Here is a 24856-nt window from a genome sequence, read left to right on the forward strand (position 1 = left end):
TTAAGATTCTGTTGTTCACTTTTTTTTGTCTGAGGAATGAAAACTATTGAGATACACTCTTCTGTGAAGTGGCATCCTGTGAAGATTTCTGAGTAGTAAAAGGCGTGATAGTGCTCTAATCACGTGCTATTGATCTGACCATGTGAGAACACTCTTGAAGTATAGATGATCTTAATAAAGTCAATTAGTCTAACACTCTAGAGACTTCCTTTTAACACACAGTGATATAGCATTATGCTACATTATGAAATCTCTGACACCGTACACCTGGAGTCAGTAAATGACAGTGAACTTTAAAAAAGAAAAAAAAAGATACGTTGCTTACAGAAAAACATGATTTATTTCTGCACAATGGAGAAAGGCATGTACACACACACACACGGTATTATCATTCGAGTATTAGTGTAATAGCCAAGATTTTGGGAGCAGTCTAAGCTACATGTGGAGATTGTTCTTTTTTACAGTCTCCTGAGAGAGACTGTAAAATCTCTGGATCATCAACTTGTGCTGTGTCAGATACTGGCTCTGTTGCGTGGGTCAGTTAGACTCCAGGTAAGTATGAAGGTGTTTTACCTGTCTGTACTAAGGAAAGCATCTGCATGTGAGATGGAAAAGCGTGACCAGCAGGTCAAGGGAGGCGATTCTCTCCCTCTACTCCACTCTTGCGAGACCGCACCTGGCGTACTGTGTTCAGCTCTGGGGACACCAACATAAGGAAGACATGGACCTGTTGGACCTGTTGGAGCGAGCCCAGAGGAGGGCCACGAAGATGATCAGAGGGCTGGAGCACCTCTCCTATGAAGACAGGCTGAGAGAGTTGGGGTTGTTCAGCCTGGAGAAGAGGATTGGGGGAGACCTTACTGCAGCCTTCCAGTACCTAAAGGGGGCCTGCAGGAAAGCCAGAGAGGGACTTTTTACAAGGGCATGTAGTGGTAGGACAAGGGGTAATGGCTTTAAACTGAAAGAGGGTTGATTTAGATTAGCTGTAAGGAAGAAGTTCTTCCCTGTGAGGGTGGTGAGGCACTGGAACAGGTTGCCCAGAGAGGCTGTGGATGCCCCATCCCTGGCAGTGTTCAAGGCCAGGTTGGATGGGGCTTTGAGCAACCTGGTCTAGTGGAAGGTGTCCCTGCCCATGGCAAGGGGTTGGAACTAGGTGATCTTTAAGGTCCTTTCCAACCCAAACTATTCTATGATTCTATGAAAGTCAGCCTTTTTAATGTGTACCATCAACAACTAGAAAGCAGCAATACTTTCATCTCTTTTCACTCATTATAAATAAATTGGATCCTTATCCAGATTTGCCACACAGGGTAGGTATCAAAGATTTGTATAATATTGTTTAGTGTTTAGAAAATATTTAATCATCACTGTAGAGTACAATTTGCATTATTCCCATTTTTCATGCCAACATGATTTGTATGGCAGCCAATGTATGCTAATTAGAGAATCTCCCTAATTAATTTTTGTCAGTGTGGTGCCCCAACATGACTTAAAATGTACAGCTTAATGTATTAAATGTGTTAAAATTGCTTCTACTTCCCATTGTATACCAGGGAGCAATTTGCTATTAACAATAAGTGTTTACAACAATCTTTAGATGCACATATTCTAATTAAAGTGAACGTGCAACATGTTGGCCAAGGATGAGTCATACTTCACAACAGCTCTACAGGGAAGGAGATTTGAGTTGTGTATTCTTCTAAAGCAACGGCCAACAAGAATAAATTGTTTTCTTTTGTGTCAAATGTATTTTGTGTTGCTTATTGCTTGCCTAGAGGATGGATTAGTGAACATGAAAGTACAAAGACTGGGCATACATACTGCATGGGACAAGGGTGGCAGCTGCAATAGAGGGCTGGAGGGAGGGCTATTTGAAAACTTGGTTGATTAGGTTTTGTTGCTAAGCTCAAAGCCTACTCTATGTGCATTTTTATCACTCAGGAACAAGGTACCAGCATATGCCATCCTAGTTACCATGGTTTCCATTCAGCCACAGTGCCCTCTCAGAAAAGAAACAACTTTAGTTTTATATTCATTACATATATTCCTTAGGTATCTTAAAACCAGAATTGCAACGTGAATTATCTATGGACAGATCATCATGATTTGGTTCTTGAACGCAACACACAGTTTCCCAGACCCAAAAGCATCTCCTCTCACCCCAGAGAGGTTTGAAAATAAACACCCTCGCAGACACGCCTGTTGTCAAAGAGCGCTGAACCTTTTGAACGTTGCAGGTTATTGATGCACCCTGACAGCAAATGGATTGTGCAATTCCAACTCGGCGCCAGATGGTACCGTCACGTCACTAGCGGGCAGTGATGGACTGAGGGCCTGGAAGAGGCTGCTGGGAACCTCCAGCAGCCACTGCTGGCGTCCTGCCCCGCTGCCAGGAGAGCACGCTTCGCCGCTGTGATGGTTGAGGTGAAGAAAAAAGATCCGAAGTGCGAGGGCAGTCCTCTCGCAAAAGGAGTAGGTGCTTGTATTCTCGTAAGAGAAGGATGAAGGCATTTTGAACACAGTGTTTATTCTGAAGGTGTCAGGCTAGATCAACAGCTTCTGGTCTCTGCACCTTTCAACAGCTCCAGAAAGTGCAATGCACAGTGACCCACTCTCTAGAAAGGCCCCTTGCAGTCTCTAGCTATATTTAAATCACACGACATTCAGTGATACTTTCCTAGGAGAATCTACAGTAATTTAGTTCGGACGATACAGAATACATGCAAAGAAGCAAAATATGAAAGGGATTAATGCTATCAGAACAATAGCCAATGTTCTCAATTTTTTCTGAATTTTCACCTTTTCCATGCAGCCGTGGTGTTCTCAGCATATGATGAACAAAGATAGCAGAAGCTGGTCTTTAGGTAGCAAATGTGAAATGACATACAAAATACGCTAAGACAGATGGAATAATCTCATTTTTAAATGTCTGTTGAAAGAACCAAGAATGAAATAATTAGTAGTAAAAAAGCAAATTTCAGTAGGCTTCACAGTCAGATCACAATCACTGAACAAACCTCTTTGTGATTTTCTGACCCATCACCGTTTCTGACTTCCTACATATCCTAAAATACTTGTGAAATGAGGCTCCAGTTACACTTGTCACTAGAAAACTGCAAGAAAAGACACTCCCTACCCTAATCGTCCTTCTTTCTCCCACCTCTGTAGCTGATTAGAGCTGTGGTAAATCTGTAGTAAATAACTGTTGGAAAATGTTGACAAGTTAATTGGGCTCATAACTGCGAAGGCAATGAGACATTTCTGCAACTGTTTAGATCAGCTTTGTCAGAAGTAAGTCAGTTACAACAGCGACACATTTAATTCTACAAAGAACACATGGAGAATAAATCAACTTTTAGGCTTGAATTACAGTGCAGGAGGGATAATTACTATAGCAGAGTATGCACTTAGAAACAAAAACCTTTTCTAGTGCACAAACACCTGGAACAGAATTACACTGAAAATTAATGTTGAGTATCCAAAAAATATAAAATGGGAATATTGAATAAAACAGTTATACCATTTTGAGCCACGAGAATTTACATTCTCAGCAGGGATGGAAAAGGGCAGCTTTGAACAGACTTCCAAAACATGTTGAGGTGATGCTCATCCACTAGGCATCCATTTGTTCCCCAAAGCCAATGAACAACTGTGGAGCTGCTTGCATCTGTTTGTTCCACAGTCCTGCCTGGTAGGTGGATTACATGCATGTGCAGTCTGGAAGGCCTGCTTCAGTGAGAAATGTATATAAATCAGAGCCACTTATAATGATTAGAAGTCATATCAAAAACCTAAGGTGAGCTTTGAGATCTGGATCGATAGAACTGAGCTCTTTTACATAACTGCCTGGCACCAAATTTTGCCAATTTTGTGTTCAGCTAAGTACAAATTGGCAATTTGTTCTTCTTGCTATGTACATTCTCAGATATTATAAACCTGTACCTGGTTTAAAACTTAGCAATAGTACATAGCGTGCTAATTAAAATGTGTATGACATTTCAAGTCTATCTAGGTAAAATAAACTCAGGCAGGTGATGTGATGAATTACTGAGTTTTACAAAATTTTACCTGTTATAAAAGCTTGGTTTCCTTGTTCGGCATGCCACTGAATGTTCCCATTAATTGAGGGCACTTTGGAACACAGGACATTTGAAAAAAATAGCATCTTCACTTTGGAGTCACCTAATCTGTATGAGTTTGTGGGAGTTTTCTTGGAACACAGAGGGAGGCTGTAACACAATCTAAGTTATTTCTCATCTACAACAAACGTCTATAAAGAGGTAGGAATTACAGTATTATCAGTCCCAAGCACAGAAAAGTCTTGTGTCCCAGTTGCCAAAGATCATATTACTGCCCTCAAGCGTCAGGGAATTTTAAAAGAAATATGGGGTTCATGGGGCTTATTTGATTTACAATTATTGAGTCTTTGCTGCAGACTTTTAATCTTTTCTTTACAATCATAAGGCTTAGAAACTTCCATTAAAAAAAAGATGGCAATAAAGCTTCTACTCCACTAGAAGGACTGAAGGATTTAAAACTTCTTGCAAGAAAAAAAGGTAATATATTCTTTCTCTCTGCGAAAAAAATAGGTGAGTTAATGTAAAATCCATGATAGCTTAATCAGATATTGAGGATTGGTTTGGAGGAAGGTTTTCCAGCACATAGTTAGGCATTTTCTTCAACATTTGTTTCTTGTCATTTTCACAAAAGAGGAAAACAGACAGTAGCTCATATATTCTGCTATAGATGGAATTATGTCCCAGATATCCAGAAACCACACTGCTGATCCAGCATACAGTGGATTATTGTTGACAGAGAATAATTACAATTTTTCTACTCGAGATTGCTTTTTAGAGATGCATGAAATAATCCCATATATCATCTGTATACCACTTTGGATTACCACTAAATAAAAGTATTGTATAAATCTACAGTGCTGCTGTTCGTTAGGAAAAGCCCTCAGTAGATTACAAAAGGAGTTTTTGTTTAAACTAACTGATCTTTATTTCTTCTGAATTATTCCAGAGCAAATTATGTCTTTCAATGGTTTATGGTTATTCTGAGTTCTTCCTTTATCTTTATTTTCATACTTCATATAATCTTAGACATGACCACTGTGATGATCTAATGTGATCTAAAATAAAGTGATGTAATGTTTCCTTAATTTCCTATTTCTTTGAAATAGAAAAGAAGCTTTAGGGAAAAAAACAAAACCCACTATTGATCAAACAATTTCAAGTGAGAGGCAATCCTGCACAATCCTTAGAAAATTACCAGAGTGATTTACTATCTTCATGGTTCAAGACTGAGCTCTACTTCTAGGCTGACTGACTGTGGTAAGCTTTCAACCATTTATTGCCTCTTCTTTAACCAATGTTTATGGTACTGAAAACCAACTGTATTCCCCACGAAGATACTTACAAACTGTGATTTAGTAATATAACAACGTCATCTCTAATGCATATACAAAGAAATGCACATAGTATTAGTCTAGCAACCATTGAAGAAGGATAGAAAATACCTCTAGAACTACAATTGTCAGGAAAATCACAGGCCTACTCAAAATATCAACTATTCCAAAAGAGATGCTCACAGTAGCTCTAACACAAAACCTGCCCTGTTCATTCTGTTGAGGAAAAACACCCTGGAGGCTGTAGAAGTCATTTTGTTTTCGCACCCTGCAGACTGTTCTGAGACCTGCTGTATCTCTTAAGTACACTGATGTTATCATGTCAAGCTGTGACTGAAACATTTTCTATTAAGGCTGGAGCTAATACTATGATACAATGGATCTTTTCCATTTCTAGCTTCTGTGTGTGTCCCTGTAGGCTGGTACTTTGCAATGAGGGCACTAAAATGGCAAACAGGCTTTGAGGAACGTGTAGCTACTGTGCATTGTCAGTCCTGCAAGCCAGTCCTTCTTTTAATGTGTAATTAGATTGTGGAACTCATTGCCGTGAGATGTTACAGTGGTCAAAAATATAAGTAGATTAAAAAAGAAGTTAAAAAAACCCCCAGAACACTGAAGTGAAAGTCCCTGTGTAGCTGTTAAACACAGCAGTCGGGATGTAACATCTAGGAAGAACAAGTGATTTAGGAAGTCCTTAAGTCACTGACTGCTGGAAACCAGATGTAGTCATTTGGTACACAGCCTGTTTCTTATGCTGCTCCTGTAAGCATCTACTGATCACCCTTAAGAAGAATACACTGGGCTAAAACATGCCAGCATGAGTGCCATGCTAAAGCTGCGTGGTAGCTTTGTGGTTGACTCGCCAGCCTTGAGACATGAATTGGTCAAGGTGTCAAACACCCCTTCACCAACATTTCAGCACTCGCATGGACCAGCAGTGTGGTACAGAGGCACCCAAACAGGCCAGGAAGAAATGCCTTTGGGCAGCATGAAAGGAAGCATAACAGTTTTTGAGTTACACCCACAAGTCCATATCGTCGATTGGTTTTTCCTAACATCTATTGGGCATTTCTCAGTGTGCCACAGGAAAACATCCGAGAATGCATAAACCTGGAAGCAAAGTGTGTTCACCCTGTCCAGAAACGTTGCAAGCTTAGTATTTCAAAGGTCCTCACTGTACCAAGACTATCATTCAGACTGCAGCAGAAATAACTGGTTGCATAGACAGAGCTACTGGGCTGTGTCAGATAGTCACCACAGAAATGGCAGAAGCTGTTGCTGTCCTTTCTTTCAGAGTTCACTTGCCTCTGGAGTTCAGCTTGTGGAATGGCCTCCATGGGTGCTCCTAATCTACTTCTGCACAAAGTCAGCTGGCATAGTTTAACCTATTGCTTAATGTATTTTGAGCTAATCTTGGCTGACCTTTTGCTGCAGCAAATAAGAAACACTTGTATGAACCTTTCTGCTGGCTCAGCTCTAATGACAGTGCCCTCCAGCAGAAAAGCAGTCATGTCTAAAACTTCCACAGATGCTTTCACAAAAGTTATTTAACACAACTCCACAGCTCACTAAGAGCTCACTCCCTGCACAGGCAAGGTCTAGCAGAGCAGAATGTGGATTTTCTCCTTTTAATCCCTACGATAGAGCTGTAGCTATGTCCCCACATAGACAGTAGGATGCTCAGACTGCAGAACTCGGGGGTTTTTTTGGTTGTTCTGCACAAGAAAGAAAGACTCCAGGCTGTCTTACAGCCTTCTGATTAAATTGGCAGAGCTGAAAATCACAGATGTCATCTTTGTACCGAAAAGAGTTCATCTCATCGTGACTTGTGCTGAAAAGCTGTTCCAGAATCTGATTCTGATGATGATTAGAAATGTTCTAAATTTCAAGCCTAAATTTATTCATAGCTCTTCTCCCTCCTTGGTGATTGCCATCTCACTGCCTGTGTATTTATAGGCATCAATCATAATATTAGAAAGGACTTCATATAGAGCAATCAGGAGAAATATGCTTCAGTAAACATGATCTGAAATTGAAAAAAGGATGGTTTTATTTTTCCAAGTTTGTGGGTTAAAAGACATCTTTGCTGTAATCACCTCCTCCCTGCATTAAAAAAAAAAAATCGGAAAAAAAAAAATCAGAGCTGGCATCAGCTGGTCTATTTGAAGACAAAAAGGGAAAGGAGTATGCTGATCATTAGCGAAAGGTTGATTCTTCAAACATGCTTACTTTTAATAACAGAGTTGCTTTAAAAGGACATAGAGCTTTCACATTAACAATCTTTTTCTCCCCAGTAATCATCATTCATAAGAATAGAATAGTGTCAAATTATTCATTTTTAAATGGGTATTTTACTTATTCTTTGGATATTTTACAACCTTCCCTCCTAAAAAACCAACAGGTAGCATCTTCTTTTATTTGCTAGAAAACTGACTTAAAATGTCTGGATTTTAAAATGCAAAACTAAAACAGCAAAAAGCATTATAAAACATGCTGTCTGTTTGTGCAATTGCCTTTACAGGTGCCCTACATTATTGCTTCATGTGGATACTGAACAGACAAGAACTAATGTGCCAAGCAAAATGTAATATGCAAACCATCTGATCGCTAGAAAGTCATTACTTCTCTGTCTAAGTAAAATGGGTAAGCAAAAATTTATTTCTTCAGCCTGTATCTGTTTGTTTGAACTCTACTGCAAGTCCTTCAAGTCAGAGGGTGCATCATGTACAGGGTATATGCACACAGACACACACAAAAAACACAGTGTCATGAAGTCTCTGATAACAACCCCCTAAGTGCTCACTCTTGGCATTTGTGCATCTAAAAATTAGAGATGAAGTTAAGAAAAGAAATAAAAACCTATGAAGATTGCAGTAATGTTTAAGGAGTACCCATCCCCCTCCTCCTTATCTACTCAGCATGGAGATCACCAGCCACAAAGAAAGCAGCTGACTTTTCTATCGCAGGACTCAGGTACTGCTCCAAAGATAACTCTATTTTGTTCTTTCTGGTGTCTTTCTATCTAGAATCTACATCTACAGCATTTTTACCTTGTCCACCACATACCAAAGATATGTTTGAACTTTTATTTAAATAAGAATTCCACTTCGCTCAAAGTAGAGCTGCTCCTTTGGAAGGCCTAGAACACTGTGACCGATAGACATATTCATACATTATACAAGAAATTGTAAAAGTAATCATTCATGGGATTCAGAATGAAATTCTGAACCTGCATAGGTTAACATCACTTCTAAAAATTAACACCACTATTTAATTGGCTAAATGAGTTGGCTTTCTCTGAAGCACGCAGATTGTCACATAGCATTGCTAGATCTAATGACCAGATACAGCTCACAAAAGAAATGTTACGAGTTTTTCAGACTGAAGTTCTCTGAAATCACTGGGTGAATTTGTAGTCGCATTCAAACAAAAGGCAAAAAAGGTGTTTGGCGTCATCTGAAATGGTAGTGAGAGCACATCATTTTGCCTCAACTCTAGTGTGACTATTGTATCCACACTTTGAATGCTTTATACAGTTCTGGTCTTGGTATCTGGAAAAGGACATGGTAGAGTTAGGGAAGATACAGAGAAGACAACTGAAATTATTAAAGGAATTAAAGGGAGTGGCTACCTTATGAGATCAGACTAAAAAATTTGAGACTTTTCAACTGGGAGAGTGCTGTGGTGAGATTTGTTCAAGGTTTATGAAATCATGAAGGTGGCTGAAAAGATAAATATGGAACCATTTTTCATCAAATCGCAGAGTTTGGCTCATTTGGCAAAATTAGTTTAAAACAGATTAAAAAAACACATTACTTTACAGAGTGGCTAGTGAATTTCTGCACTTGCTGCCAAAAGGGGTTGTGGAAGCAGATCCCAACAGCAGGTTCAAAGAGGAACTGGACAAGTTCATGTACAACAGGTCCAAAAATGGATAGTAAAAGGACTAGGCAAGGATCTACCTTCCTAACAGCCATGAAAGCCAGGGGAGTACAAGGAAAAAGTCCTGAAGAAGGTGGCAAAGCTTGTGTACACTCTATAAATAGTTTCTCCTACTGCTGCTGTTTCTATTTGCTTTTTTGTTTAGGTATGTATTAGCAAAAGCTTGAAGCCCCCCCAGGGAGGGAGGAGGCTACAGGTAACAAAAACAAGGAGAAAAAATGAAGTACAGTGAACAACAAATGAAAGAAAGGGAAGAGTTACAGGATTGAAAATACAGAGAGAGGGAACTGGAGGAGGGCATGTAGCAGAGAAACCCTGACATCAACCCACCACTTCTTGAAGGTTAACCGAGGAGCAGGTGGATGCTGCCCAGTGATGCTCTGCCTGGAGATGTGGGAGGATGATGGAATGAATGGACACCAGTCCCACAGTCACCAGGATCCCCCCACCAAGCTTCCTTCTTCTGGTGACATGAATAACCGACAGGGACAGGGCCTGGAAGAGGTTGATGAGGAGGTCCTGCAACTTGGAAGGGCCTTGGTTAGGGAGTGTATAAATAAAAAGTTGAGAGGAAAAAGTTCAGCTAGGACTTCAATGAGAATATCTGGAGGAGAGGCCGCAGCCTGCCTCATCTGATGTACACTCAAAGTACCTGATGTGCATCAGGGTCTCTTGCCACTATGAAAGAAAAAAAGGATCCCCAGTCTGACCCCATAGGGCATTTCCTGTGTTCACACGTGTTCTTCGACATCTTCTTTCTCTCTGAGCAGTATGAGTTGTAAAAGCCTCCACAGGTGAAAGTCACTGTTAAACTACTACTGCTGTTCTAAAAATGGTAAGGTGTATTTAGGACAAAGGGAACTTAAAAAGAATTTGAAAAATTAGCTAATCCCAGGTGTAATTAAAATAAGGTAGTATCTTTTTTTTAAAGAGAGAACTGAAAATTATGTCCAACACCACAGTAAAATTTGTATATTCTTATTAAATCCATTGAATATGAAATTTTGTTTTAAACTCACTATTTCATGTTCATTCTTTGCTGAAGTTACTTACTAATTCAGAGAAGGGAATTCCAACACAGATATTTCACAGTGGTAAATTGTTTGCCTTAGTTACTCTAATGCTCTCTTTCAATGATAAGTGAGTTTTTCACCATTATTTTTAGTTAACTGGAGGATCTATGAAGCATTCGTCATTGGTTTTGTTACAGAGGTCACTTCATAACATTAGGTTCATTGGGCATTGCCTTTGGTTCTGAATAAAAAGAAATCAGATTTTTTTTTAATAAATAATACCAACGTTGTCCATCTTGATTTATAGCATCTATTAAAAATAAAATTTTCTGGTGAATGAATGGCAACAGTTTGAACATGATGCACAGAATTAGATTTTGCAATACCGAATTTGTAACAGCAGAAAAGAAAGGTGCCTTGTGGCAGAAGTCCTGTTCTGTTATGCTTTTCCTAGAGAGTGTAGTTGCACAAAACATTGGACATGTTCAGACGCTGCAGTGTAGATAGACAGTTTCCTGCATTAAGACATTGGAAAGTCATCCCAGCTAGATTCACTAGACTATAATGTAAGGACCCCAAACTGTTTGCTGAAAATAAAGCCTGTTATTTAAATTCCTATGTTATCTGTAAAAATAATTGTTTTAAAACCAAAGATATCAATACATACCAGAAAGGTTCTACTGAAAATTGGATCTAGTAACTGGAGTAGATATAAATCTAGTCTGAATGTGACAGAATAGCAAATTTATAAAACCAGACACAGCTGGCATCTGGATGGGGGAAAGACTACACTTCTTTTATTACACCCTCTGCATGGAAGCACAGGAAACACTAAACTGGGGGGAGGGAAGGGCAGACAGTAGGGAAAGAAGTTTATAGTTTCTCTCTAGGAAGTCCATGAATCAAGATTTTTTGCCCCTGGTTCCTGGTTTAAACAACAGAATGAAACAAAGGTCATGTTAAAGAGTATATCAACTTTAGTAATACTGGACGTAGCCTCCCTGCCAAGACACCAGAAAGCGTCCAGCATACTGACTACAAGGGGAGGTTCATGGGAGAGTCTAAATGAAGAGAAGTGTTGTGTCAGTCCTTTCTTAAAACTGGGACATGGGATGAAGATACATAGTTCTCAGAGTTGAGTTTCAGGGGCAAAATATCACTTTGGAGACTATTCCGTGCCACATCCTCCACTTCCACAAGCTTCTGAAATGATTGTAATTGCTGAAGGATTTCAGTTACAGCCCAGACATTTCAGGGTCTTATAGACTGGAAGTTGAGTGCTGAATTTTCCTGAAACATTTTTTCGTGGCAATGTGGCTGGCACACAGATGCAATAGAGCTTTGGTTTATCTTGCTTCAAAGGCAAACAGTAGCAACTGAAGCAGCAAATGGTCTTTGAGAGGAAGGTGACTTTATGAAGTTTGTTGACCATCTTTTCATTTTTGTAATGAGAAATAAAAGAAGAATGACTTCAATAGCAGTCAGATGGCCAAAAGAGAAGACAAGAGACACTAAATGCACGGTGATACCTGAAATTACATAATAAATGATCTCATATTTGTTTGGCAATGACACAAATTTTGCTCAAATGCTTTCTCTTTCTCTCTCTCTCTCTCTTCCTGTCAGAATAAAAACAGGATAGAAAACACAGTGCTGAAGCTGTGAGGAAATGCCTAGTCAATATTTGCCCCACTGCCAAAGCAGCTCTAGAGGACCCCATTTTTCTAAAGAAAGGTGTGAAAGCATTTTCATCCTACATTTCAAACTCAGCTCCAGTTCACAAGCCTTCTGCATCAATTCTCAGATAAATGTCATAAATTTCCATTTCAAAATAGCAGTCTGTTTTTTCAGTATAATCCTTACTCACCCAGTCTTTCTTCACTCACGCCAGTTACTGTGGTGAGCTTGCTTGCATTCCACATATGGGCAGAACAAAGTACTTGTGTAACTTCAAGCACATGAATAACCCCACCAAGGTCAGACCTTGGTACTGTCCCTTCGTTATTATGCTATGCTGTGTTTTTTCATGTTTTCAAATTCATTCTATTACAAAGAAAAAGCAGGCAAGAAGGATGATAAGGTTGGGGTTTTTTTAATGTTGGATATACCAGAAACCACATTTTGAAGCCTTCCTTTTCTTCAGGGCACAGAGTTCAGAGGCAGCCTTGAAACTGAAGACTCTTTTGGAGTTGTATACAACTAACTGCTTAATAAAATAAGTGCAAACATAAGATCTCTCAACATTTGATTTTTGTTCTGCTACTGTTAAAAAAAAAGAAATAAAAAAAATCTAACAGCATCATTTTATCATCCGTGTTCAATGTTTCAAAAAAGCAGACTTTTCCTTTTGGGGAAGTCTTCCCTGATACTCCCACCCCAACATTACTCTTTGGCCTGTTCTGTACGAAAAAAAATCTGAATTTTAGATTAGATCTGAAGAAAAAAGGCTGAATTTTAGTAAAAACTGAAGAGTAGTCACGTTATGTCCTGATTTCCCTTCAAACAATACCAATGGTTTCACAAAAATGTCTGACCATTTGCTCTGAGTTTTCACATACTATATTGAAAATCATCACTGAACAGAGTTAAATATCATAAATATGAATAGAATAATCAGGAAAAGTCTAAATAATGCTGAAATGCTCATGTAGGATGCTTTCAATTGACGGCTGTTTCAAGAATTCTGACAGTTGTGCACAAAGTGAATTAGCATAAGCATTATGTTACTTATATTGAAATAATAGTAATAACAATTTAATGTAATCAGCACAGTGATGAAGTGATGAGTCATTGCTCTAGGAAAATGACCAAGGAGTCTGGAAAAGGCTAACAAATACTATAGTCAATGAAGATTCCCTGCCGTTAGTATTATCTCGGAATTAATGAGACCCATCTCATGTTATAACAGTACACATAAAGAGACACTCACCTTCAAGGCCTTGTTTGCACTGAGGCATTACTTAAAACATATCAGTTCTACCTTACTGGACTTAGCACAGTTTGGAGCAGTAAAGCGTACCAGCAATCAGCAAGTTGACCACTGTGTTGTCCAAGTCCCTCCCTGGTAAATGAAACAAAAAAGGCCAGTGCTTCATTCAGCATTGCTGTTCCACACTGCATCATGGGGAGAGGCACATACATTACTGCTACTGCAAGAGATGGGGGAGTTCTGGGGGGGGGCGGGGGGAAAAAGCACAGTTCACATCTGCTAAGTAAATTTAGCCTCCTTGTGGAACCTGCTTTTGGAGTGAGGTAATTCAGAGGATCCTCGTTTGTACAATAGAATTTTCTCCTAACTTCTTCCTGCACAAGACCTGTTTTTCCCTGCTTTTTTGGGTCTGAATGACTAAGCTTTTCTGCAGTCTTTTCTCAACAAAACCTTTTTTCTTCCGTCCAACGAACAGCTGGAATAACTAGCCCTTTGTATTTTAAGTTATTCATTAAAGTTAAATGGCTTTCTCTTCAAGCTTATCCTAGGGCAACTATTATAAGGTTAACCTTTCTATAGCTGTGAATCCAGGTAAGTTTCTCAATTTTCTCTGCACCCAGCCAGACACAAATAGGTATGAATATGCCTTTGCTATGGTTCATAGTTGTTACCTCAATACCTATTCTGATTTCCCAAAGCAGCACTGAACATCAAGGGGAAAAAGGTTACAAGCCACAAAAGGCAGTTTCAGAAGGGCAGAGAGAACCTCATCGTTCGGGTTTTTTTGGCAAGACAGATAGTGATCCTCAATACAGTGTCCCAAATACAGCTAGATTATTGTACTTATTACAGGAGTAACAAAAAAACCCAAACCAAACCCCAAACCAGTCAGTTCCCTACAGAGCAATCCTGTGTAGCAGAGTCTTTACCCCAATGACATATCCCCACAGATCACCATCCCTGCTCCACCTGGAGCCTTATAAAGACTCTCCCAAATCTGGTATGTTCCTTGGCAAGCTCACCAAGAAAGCAGGTTCCTTTCTGCTTTAGTTTCTCTTTTCAAATTACACTCCTCGAATGCTTTCCTAAAGCTCCTTTCCAAAACAAAGAAGAAGGAGATGTGTAGCTCATAGCAAAAAGAGAGGGACATTCACACAAATCCATTGGGTACAATTAGGTAGATGATTGAGATTTAAACAACTTCTTGTATCCACTGCTATTTGTAGTCCCTTGCTTTGGCAGTAAGAACCAGACATTGTTAGGTTTAATTACTCAAAAAGACCACTATAGGATCATTTAAAAATGTGTTGTTGCCTCTTCCACAAGATGGAGTGCAGTGACAACATCTGAGGATTTTCAAATTGAATCAATACATCATGTCTCCCCTGTGCTAGAAAAAGCCTTTAAAGACTTTAGCCAACCACAGCAAAACAAATCAGAAACCCCCATGAGGCAGTTTCTCACTGGTTAGGTATGCTTATTTCAGATGGGAGGAGTTCAGAGTGCATCCCAGGAAACAAATAAAGCCCACAGGTTTTTTTCTTTCTACACTCAAAATGGGCAGTAGAACTTAACAGTGATTTTCCTCTAATGGGAAATTACAACAAAAAAAGTGCTCACACCCACTTGTTAAAGAAGATATAATGTGATGGGTTAACCCTGGCTGGACGCCAGGTGCCCACCAGAGCCATTCTATCACTCCCCCTCCTTCTCAGCTGGACAGGGGAGAGAAAATATAACAAAGAGCTTGTGGGTCGAGATAAGGATAGGAGAGATCACTCACCAATTACCGTCACGGGCAAAACAGACTCAGTTTGGGGAAAATTAACTTGATTTATTACAAATCAACCAGAGTAGGGTAATGAGAAATAAAACCAAATCTCAGAACACCTTCCCTCCACCCCTCCCTTCTTCCCGGGCACAACTTCACTCCCGGATTCTCTACCAACCCCCCAGCGGCACAGGGGGACGGGGATGGTGTTTACGGTCAGTTCATCACACGTTATTTTCTGCTGCTTCATCCTCCTCAGGGGGAGGGCTCATCACACTCTTCCCTGCTCCAGCGTGGGGTCCCACCCACGGGAGACAGTCCTCCACGAACTTCTCCAACGTGGGTCCTTCCCACGGGCTGCAGTTCTTCATGAACTGCTCCAGCATGGGTCCCTCCCACGGGCTGCAGTCCTTCAGGCACAGACTGCTCCAGTGTGGGCCCCCCACAGGGTCACAAGTCCTGCCAGAAAACCTGCTCCGTGGGCTCCTCTCTCCACAGATCCGCAGGTCCTGCCAGCAGCCTGCTCCAGCGCGGGGTTCCCACGGGGTCACAGCCTCCTTCGGGAACCCACCTGCTCTGGCGTGGGGTCCTCCACGGGCTGCAGGTGGATATCTGCTCCACCGTGGACCTCCCTGGGCTGCAGGGGGACAGCCTGCCTCACCATGGTCTTCACCACGGGCTGCAGGGGAATCTCTGCTCCGGCGCCTGGAGCATCTCCTCCCCCTCCTTCTTCACTGACCTTGGTGTCCGCAGGGTTGTTTCTCTTACATGTTCTCACTCCTCTCTCCGGCTGCCGAATACCTCCGTCCCAACTTTTTTCTTTCTTAAAAATGTTATCACAGAGGCGTTACCACTATCGCTGATTGGCTCGGCCTTGGCCGGCGGTGGGTCCGTCTTAGAGCCGGCTGGTATAGGCTTTTCTCGAACACAGGGGAAGCTTCCAGCAGCTTCTTACAGAAGCCACCCCTGTAACCCCCCCCGCTACCAAAACCTTGCCACACAAAGCCAATACATATAAGAAAAAAGAAATAATTTTTACTTGGTCAAGAATTTTTAAAGCAGGCAGAATGAATTGCTTCCTCTCTGGATTTACCTAGTGGTTCTCAACCATAGCTTTGTGGGTGCAGGACAGCTGAACTCAATTGAGAGTTGTACTTCTCAAAAGTCAAAAGAATACCAGCGGATGTAGCCACTAACATTCTGCTGGCATCGCATCAGCTTCATGCTTAAGAGATCCATTTGCGAGAATGAGAAGCTTCCTTTTTCTCTTCTCTCATGTTCCGAGTTCACTGAGAGCAGTTGTGATCTGACGTAGAGACCTGTTAGCCAGCAATCAGGTAAATGCAGTTTGAATAGAAAAAGGGATTGTGAAAGACTCTTCCTGGTTCAGACATCAAGTTCTGTAATATAATATAGAGTTTTCATATCAATTTACACCCTTGTAAACCTGATTACTATGATAGAGTGAGTCTTGCCACGTAATACGTATTTTAATTACGAAAATAAAACGACTAGCTAAGGCCACATTAAGCTACCCTGAACCACGTAGACTTTGGCCTGAAATTACTAGCTATCGCCTTGCGCTTCTCAGCAGTGTCCACGATACCCCAGTTTGGAGGTGATACGGCCACCAACACCACATGCCGTGTGACCTCAGTGTGGCAACTACAACCTGTTTGGCAAATCTTCCTTCTTACCGAGTTAGCTACGTGGGCAATGAGGAGACATAAGGGCTCGTCTTAGTCCTTAAAAAGCAGCCGGCACAACTCTGTATACACCGAGACACCAACTCTTCAGGTACGCGAGGACTGCAACACCACCAAGCGCGTGTGGTATTCATGCCCCTGCCTGGCAGGGAGCTCGGAGCTCCTCCGCGCTCGTTAATCCTGCTTTCGGCATCTCCGTCACCTGGATTTTTACAAGAGCCGCCTCCGACTTTACACCAACAGCCTGCTCGACGCTTGAGCGGCGAGAAACGCACGGAGGCCCCGCAGAGCAGCTGACCCCGGCCTGAGCCGCCCCTCTGCCCGCAGGTGCGGCGGACCGCGCTCGGAGCGGGGGCGGCGGGCTGGGGCCGGCCGCGCCGCCGGGGAGCTCCCACCGCCGCCGCTGGCGGCCGCTCGGCCGGAGCGTGCGCGCCCCCGGGAGGCGGAGCCGCGGCGCGGGCGGGGCTCGGGGGCGCTGCGGCGAGCGGGACGGGCGGCGGCGGGGAGGAGGAGGGCGGGAGGGAGGAAGGGAGGCAGGCGCTGGCTCGCCTGCCTGCTTCTCCGTCCGGCGGTTCCGCGGCGCTGCCTGTGCAGCAGAGCTGCCGCCGAAGCAAATGGGGAGGCGGCGCTGAGCGGGCTGCCCTCCGGGGGAGGGGGGGGGGGGGGATCGGCGGCCGGGGGCAGCGGCGGGGCGGGCGGGCGAGCGAGTAATGCCCCTCACTTTCCTGGTTGCGCTGCCCTTCCTCCTCCTCCTCCCGCTCCCGGCTTTGAAGCTTTTGTTTTCCCCGTCCGCTGCGATGGCAGGAAACTTCCCGGAGGGATGGGCTCAGGCCGGGCTTGTGCTGCGCTGGGCTCCGCAGGGCACCGGCCACGCCGTGAGGTGAGGCGAGGCGAGGCATTGCGCCGCGGCCGCCGGTGGTTCCGCGGGGCTGGGCTGCAGCTGCCCCTGCTCCGAGGGGGGGCGGCGGTCTGGGCGGCAGCAGGGGGTAGAGTTGCAGCGGCGACCGCCGAGAGCTCCGCACGGTTATGCCGGTTCCCCCAGCCGGGGTCCCGGGGGCGGGGGGCGAGGCGTTCCAGCCCCGGGGGGGGGACGGACCCGCAGGGGTCCTGCCTCGTCCCGCGGCCGTGCCCGTGGGCTAGGCCGGTTCGGGGGTCGGCGCCCCGAGGAGGCTGCGCGGGCCCAGGGCGGCCGGGCGCCCCCTCTCCCGGCGGCGCGGCGGGAGCCGTTGGCGGGCAACGGTCAGCGGCGCGCGGGCTCGGCGGCGGCTGAGGGGGGGCGGCGGCGGGGCCCGGGGACGGGAGTGCCGCCAGCCCCGGGCGGGCGCCCTCGGCCGCGTCCCGGGGCCGTGGGGGCAGGCACGGCCGCCCGTCGGGGCGCCTGCGGGGGGTTTCTTCCTCCTCCTCCTCCTCCTCCTCCGGCGGCGGCGGGGGCCGGGTGCGGAGGCGGCGTGTGGGGGCCGCGCTTCCGGCTGGGGCTTCGTCCCCGTGAGCTGGCCTCGCTCTTGGAAGCTCTGCAGCTGAAGGCCGGTGAGGGAGGGGTGGATGGAGGCCCCCTTCCTCCCCGAGGCGGGACACTTGGTTAGCGACAGGGTGGGGTGGCTGCTTTCTGTCACCTGCTCTTCAGACTCTTGACGGAGCGAAACTCTTGATCGGTGAGAACCTGCCGGTGTCGGGTACTGTGTGCTTGTTGCTCCTGATGTGTGGGGAGCCGCTCCTGGGAAAAAAGAGGTGTCTCACTCGAAAAATACCAGTTGTTTTTCATCTACTTAAACGAGTATGTAATTTTTATTTGGGTCTTCCACATGGTTTTCTTCATACTTGATTTTCAAAAGTCAGACGGTACAGTGCAGCCTAATATGTATGTAAGAAAGCGTATCATAAAGTTTTCCTTGTAAATCAGCAAAACCACTTTTCCAGGAAAACGGTGGATTTGCATAAAGACCCAGGTAAACTCTGTATTTTGAATGGTCCGAGCTAGGTATAGCTGGCAAGTTAGATCCACGCCCAAGAGGGTTGTTAAAATTGTTTATTCTTACTGAAAACATGAATGCTTAAGCAGTGGCAAATGAGTTTTGCACAATGCGTTTTCTGTGGGACATCTTACACATTCTGACATTAGAGCAAAGGCAGCAGAGGCATAGGATTCTGAAAGGAGTAGTTTTAAATAGACCGTTTCTAGGTATCTGAAATTGTAAAGAGATTTCGAAGAGTGCCGATAACACAGAATAGCCATGTCTTGTCAGTTGTCAAATGTATTTTAACTGTTGTTTTTGCACAGTTTTCTGTTGTGAGAATGTATTTGCCAACATTGCTGTAGCTACGTTTCCAGGATAACATAATGGATTCACTAGTAATTATATTTCTAGTCTACAGAAGCAGATTTGGTAATGACCAGTAATTAGAAGAATAATAATTTCTAAATAACTTTCATTTGAAATATTTACTGCCAAATGATCAGCCCTCAGAAACCCAGCTTCTTATGCTGTTCTGCATGACTCATTTATTAGAGAGTAGCCCTACTATAAGAGTGTATTTTAAATGTCTAGAACTCTTTTTTTTCTTTTAAACTGAGAAGATAAATGAGACTATGGATATTAGTAGGTCATATGCAAGGTCTGCCTTCTTAGAGGAAACGGGAAGAAGCCAAGATGGGCTGTACTAATTTCTGATTTTCTTCTTGTATACTATGATGTGTAGATGACTTTTGTCAGATGGTGCTGATCAGGCTATGCTCGTATGCCTCTCTGCATGTGCCCCTTTTAAAGTCTTCCTCTAAGAATAGCAGCAGACAAAGCCTGGAGAGGCTATGACCACTTCTCTACCGGTTAATTAAATGTACCCAAGACTGTTTTCTGGTCCTGAAGCCAACTGGCACGGATTAGCCCTTGTCAATGCTGCTAAACTCTCCTGCCTTCCAGAATGGGATAGCTGAATACAAGCTACTGGTTGGGACTGGATCCTGGCTTGTGTTAAATCTGAAATCATGCCCCAGAATTGCCTGGGAGAGCTGTAGCTGGCCTGGGTTAGAAGGATGCTGTGCCGGTCTGTAGCAGTTCAGCGGTCTGCGTGACTGAGTAAGTTCCATTGCCCGGGAATGGTTCCTGGCATTGCTTGATTTACTAGTGTGGACGGTCTGTCAGTAACGCTGTAAGTATCCTCTCTTAACTCTGTGCTCAATCATAGTGATCTAATTTCCCTGCATTGAAGATCTCTGGCACTATAAAATGCTACTTTTCATAGTCAGCTGCTTAGAACTGCCAGAGCTGCTTTCTTCTCCACTTGTATGGGTGGGTGAAGAGGGAGTAGGTGAAGGCTTGGTGGCTTTCCCACTTGCCCATAAGGGAGGGGTAAATAGGATCAGGGAAAGGCTTACATGACTTGTTCTGCTTGTCTGGGAATGTACTTCCAGAGCAATGCATGTCTGTAAGCAGTCCTGAGGGCTAGATGTGAACAGTCCATGGCCTGCATTGTCATGCTGTTTTGCTACTTTCCTAATTATTTTGCTACAAGTAACAAGTTGGGCAGAGCAAGTTTTTTGTGGTGTTTTGTTTTTTTTTTTTTTTTTAACGTTCTGAAGATTATTTACTTCTAGATGCCTGGAGAGATTACTAGCCTGTTCAAATTATTAGAATAGATGTTTAAAATAAATCATTGTGGACTCTCACCATGCTTGCTGTCTTTTTTGCCACTGAAATTATGAACAAAGTTTGTATGCTTCATAACATTTCTGTAAGTGTGTGTTTTGGTTCACGTTTTTGCAGTATCTCACTGTTTGGTTCAATAATGTAATGGTGAGTGTGCATTATATTTTATGCTGTGCTTGCTTTTTGAGTATCGATACGTGTAGTTAATCTCACATAATAGTGTCATAAATAAATTTCAAAGCAATTCTAACGGATGTCAGACTTAATTGTTACAAATGAGGAAAGTGAGGCAAGAGGAGGTGTCAAAGGAATATCTAAGGAATCCTAGTTGTAGGATCCAGAAGTAGAATCTCAGACTGAAAACTGATCTGTCAGGTCGCACTCCCTCTCATAGACATATAAAATACTTTAATAGAATGGTGTATTTTTTCTCTATATTTGCTGGTAGCTGTTATTTTGCTAACCTAGCTAGTAGCGCAGTTTGAACTTAAATAGGAAAATTGTTTAGTCACCTCATTTCCAGTTGAGGTTAACGCTTAGATACTTACCTAAGCCTTACATATGCGACAGGACTTGGTAAATGCTTTAAAGTAATTCCCCAAACAAGCAGCTTGTCTCAGTGAAATTCCAGTCAATTTCATTTGAATGAAATTTCATAAAATACAAATCTTAACATTGAGACATTTCAATGTGTACTTTAGGAGAAAGGTGAGCTATCCTTTTCTTCTGCCTCTGTGTAAAAGCACTGATTCAGTATTTATGCTTAGGCACATGTTGAAGTGTCTGAGGACTCCCACTGGTTTGAATGGCACTTAGAGAAATCTCTTGCATAACTGTAACCTAATTTACCTCAATCTAGATGTATATTATACACAAGCTGTGTTTAAAAAAAATATTGTTAAGACCACATAAGCACAGAAGTGTTTAGAAATTTAAAGCTTTGAAGTGGTGATGATGCGGCCTTTGGGAGCTGTGCTTTATACTATCTAGGATCCGATTTTTTTCAGAGCACTTAGCACCTCAAATTGGGCAACCAAAATTAGTGGATGGTTATGATTTTTGCATCTCTTCCTTGTTTTTTTCCTTGGAGTTACTAAGGCAAGGTTTGAATTGTGTTGATTAAATATGACATGGTGACACACAATAATTGTGGAGAAAGCAAGGTTTTGAACAGTTGTTCATCTTGGTGAGCACAGGGCCTTCTAAAGGAAACTGGATTCTGTGTGGATAAGTAGTATTTAGTCATGTAGTTAAAGCCTGTCATAGAATTTAATTACAGTTCTATAACTGCTACTTCTCAAGTCTTCAGAGCTTGACTTTCAAACCCTAATAGCATTCATTTTTTAACAATAGTTTTTGGCTGTGTAATTTTACCAGCGCTTTTTTTTTATCCCTGAAGCAAATGGGAGCAAAAGGAGTATTTCTTTTTTTGTGGTATCTTTGATCACTTCTTGCGTCCTTAGCAGAGTTAGAACCTCAAAATACCAGTTCAGGCTGTAACTGTCCGAGCTGTAGCAGTAGGTCATGATCCATATGTGGATTGACAATGAAGGGAAATAGCATGGTTTATACATGGATTATGAAATGACCCACGTTATGTCATAATTTTTATATAATATAATATAGCTGACTTAAGGACGATGGTGAAACTTTGAGGCTTACTTTCCATTCTGTTGTCTACAGGACAATGCTGTCTGGTGACTTTAATGTTGTTTTCCCTGCAATATTTTACTCTTACTGACCTGTTTCTTCTGGGCCCTTGTGTTGCCCGACTGTTTCCTGCGTTATTCTGCCAGATCCTTCTCTTGGTTGATTTAATATATAATTTCTAGTTGCTAGTCACTTTAGTTGGCCAGTTAGAATATTTTATCCTAATCTAGATTGCAGCCCTCTAGTTGCATGGGTCAGGTCAGCTGGCCAAGAAGATCAGGTCAAGAAAGCAAACAGGAAACAGGCTTTCAGATCCAGTGCTCAGATTTAACAGGCTGTGGTGGAGGAACAATTGCTGTTACAGCCTAAGTGGGCTGAGGCTGGAGCATAGAACTATAGAATAATTGAGATTGGAAGAGACCTCAGGAGGTCACGCGGGCTGCCACTCTGCTCAGCGCTGAGCCAGATTGAAAGTTAGATGAGATTGCTCAGGATCATGTCCGCTTGAGTTTTGAACGTTGCTAAGGATGGAGATTCTGCAATCTCTGTGAGTAACCTGTTCCATTGTTTGACCACTCTCACTATAAATCTTTTTTCCTAAGGCCTAATTGAAGTTACCCATACTGTAGCGTGTGTGTATTGTCCCTCATCCTTTGCTGTGAACCTCCAAGAAGAATCTGGTTCTTGTGCTCATTAAAAACAACAGATTTTTTTCAGGTGCTTAGTAACACGCTCTCTGTCAGGAATATATATTACTTTTGCCAAACACATAAAACCCAATCCTTTTCCAGCCAGTCTTGCAGACCTTATTCAATAGCATGCTGATCAGATCGGTTGAATTACTTTTTTTTTTCTTATGTGGGCAAAATGAAAATTTTTTGCTAGCCTTGCTTTTTGAAACAGATGAGATGTTTGAAATGTCTCCTTTCTTTCTCCCACATGATCATGCATTGTATTTTACAGCAGGTGCCTGCCCCATTATGTGCAGTGAATGGATGCTGGTGGTTTAGGAGGTAAATCTGTGTCTTCAATTTGAGCTTCTGAAAGCTAGCTATCTCGTCCCTTGATTTTTTTCAACCTCATTAGGTGTATGGACCGCTGCATAGCAAATTTAAACCCACTGACAGTAGGCTACCTTTCAGGGATCTGTTAGAAATAATCTGCAGAGCACTGTGGTGACACTGAGGAAGTCTCAACTAGCCTTCCGGGCACAGTCAGTGGAGAAAAACAAGCTTGTCCAGAGAGTGGTTTATCCCACCTATGGCTGAGTTACTTGCTCAGTGTCTTTCTGTCTCAATGGCTCTTTTAGCCTTGCTATCCAGCTTTTAGGGCAGCTACATTTAAGCAAGATTGATCCTCAGTGAGCACCTTTGCAGTCCTTTTATTTTCTTGTCATTATTCAATGTATGGTCACATGCCTTATTTACAACCCATTCTGAATGCTTAATAATTAACTTTAACGTGTGTTTCTTCTGTGGTGGTGTTTGTCCTTATAATATCTCAGTTCTTCAGGAACATTAAATTATCTTCATTACCTCACTATCTTGTGCAAGCTATCTTCTCATTTTAAAAACAGGAGAAGGGGAAAAAAACTGGTAGAAAAAAAGTTCACAAACAAGAGGTGTTCAGTTTGGGTTGCTTTGGGCACAAGGTGAAAACTTTGCAACAAAGTGGGAGAAAAAAAATGTGTATTTTTAATGCAAATTGTGAAATAATAATCCTGCTGTTCTAAAGTTGTCTTAGAACTTCAAAACCTGATACTACTTAGAAGTGGCTGTTGCTACAAGTTTTCTGCATCAGTAGTGTAATTCATGAAATTATCCCTTTCAAAGGATTGTACAGGGTTCATTGTGTATAATGATAGGAAAGAGAGTATGATATCTTGTGAAAAATAGAGATGACTTTTTTTTGTCAAAGACTTGAAAAGTAATTTGAAAACACATGATATTATATGTTGATTAAGTTCTTATCTTCAGCAGATAATACTCCAACAAGCCTTTTATTACTTGATCATTTTGATTTAGGCTCTTCTGTCAGTTGTCACTTCTGAATTTTCTTTAGACATTTTTCTGGAGTCTTACATGATATTTGTGGATGTGTTTAGAAATACACGCACATAATGTATTCATGATATTTTGATTCCTGTATCACTAACTGTACGCGTATACGCTGTTGCATATATAAACTCCAAAGTGCAGATAGTGATTTCAAACTGTATTTGTATCCAGATTTCCTGTGCTTCATCTTACTACCAAAATGATTTTAAGAAACAAAGTAAAAAATCTCCAAACCAAAACCCAAACTTCCCACATCTAGCCAAAGACATGCTGTGAAACGTTGAAGGAATGTGTGTGTTATGTTTGCGCTTCCATTCTCTAAAAATGCATACATGCATACTGGTACCCCAGACCTTTGTATGCTTGTATTGAGTACTCTGGAAAAATTTGTGTGTGGCCTGGAGAGGAACTGCCTGTTTATTTTTGGAGGAAAAGCAACTGAGTAGCAGTGGGGCCTCCCACCTCTTGCCTTATTTCTGATTTGAAGAGTTCATGAGTTGGTAGACCTGAGAAGTTAATTCCATCCTTCACACTACTGAATTCATTCAGCATGTCTGCTCAGGCTCCAAGTGTGTCATTTATGATAAGGAGGTGACATTTGAAAGAAATTTGGCAATATTTAATACTGACTCATAAAGGCATGTTCAGAGTATTTATAACATGGAGAGGTTGTACCATGCCTTACTGGTATATTGGGACATCTGCATCTGCCATAAGAAATTTCCATTGCATTT

At 42.4% G+C, this 24856-nt stretch overlaps 1 protein-coding gene and 1 long non-coding RNA gene across 7 annotated transcripts in view; one reads left to right on the forward strand and one right to left on the reverse strand.

Annotated features, from left to right (window-relative positions):
- Positions 1-436: 436 nt before the first annotated feature.
- On the reverse strand, positions 437-17055 carry LOC128139295 (uncharacterized). Of its 5 annotated transcripts, XR_008234308.1 has the most exons (4): positions 16159-17055; positions 13295-13534; positions 12233-12408; positions 437-2929 (listed from the first exon to the last, which is right to left on the reverse strand). It is a non-coding gene; the product is annotated as an uncharacterized LOC128139295 (long non-coding RNA). The 5 variants fall into 5 exon arrangements; XR_008234307.1 differs by having other exon boundaries at positions 12233-13534; positions 16763-17055; XR_008234306.1 differs by having other exon boundaries at positions 12233-13534.
- Positions 17056-17474: 419 nt separating this feature from the next.
- Positions 17475-24856, forward strand: part of GPR63 (G protein-coupled receptor 63) — a 31235-nt gene continuing 23853 nt past the window's right edge. For both annotated transcript variants that reach the window (XM_052781475.1, XM_052781477.1), the window contains exon 1: positions 17475-17651. The gene's annotated coding sequence lies outside the window, so the exon portion shown is untranslated. The remainder of the gene's footprint in view (positions 17652-24856) is intronic.

Source organism: Harpia harpyja, chromosome 3, assembly GCF_026419915.1.
Source record: "Harpia harpyja isolate bHarHar1 chromosome 3, bHarHar1 primary haplotype, whole genome shotgun sequence".
Taxonomy (NCBI): domain Eukaryota; kingdom Metazoa; phylum Chordata; class Aves; order Accipitriformes; family Accipitridae; genus Harpia; species Harpia harpyja.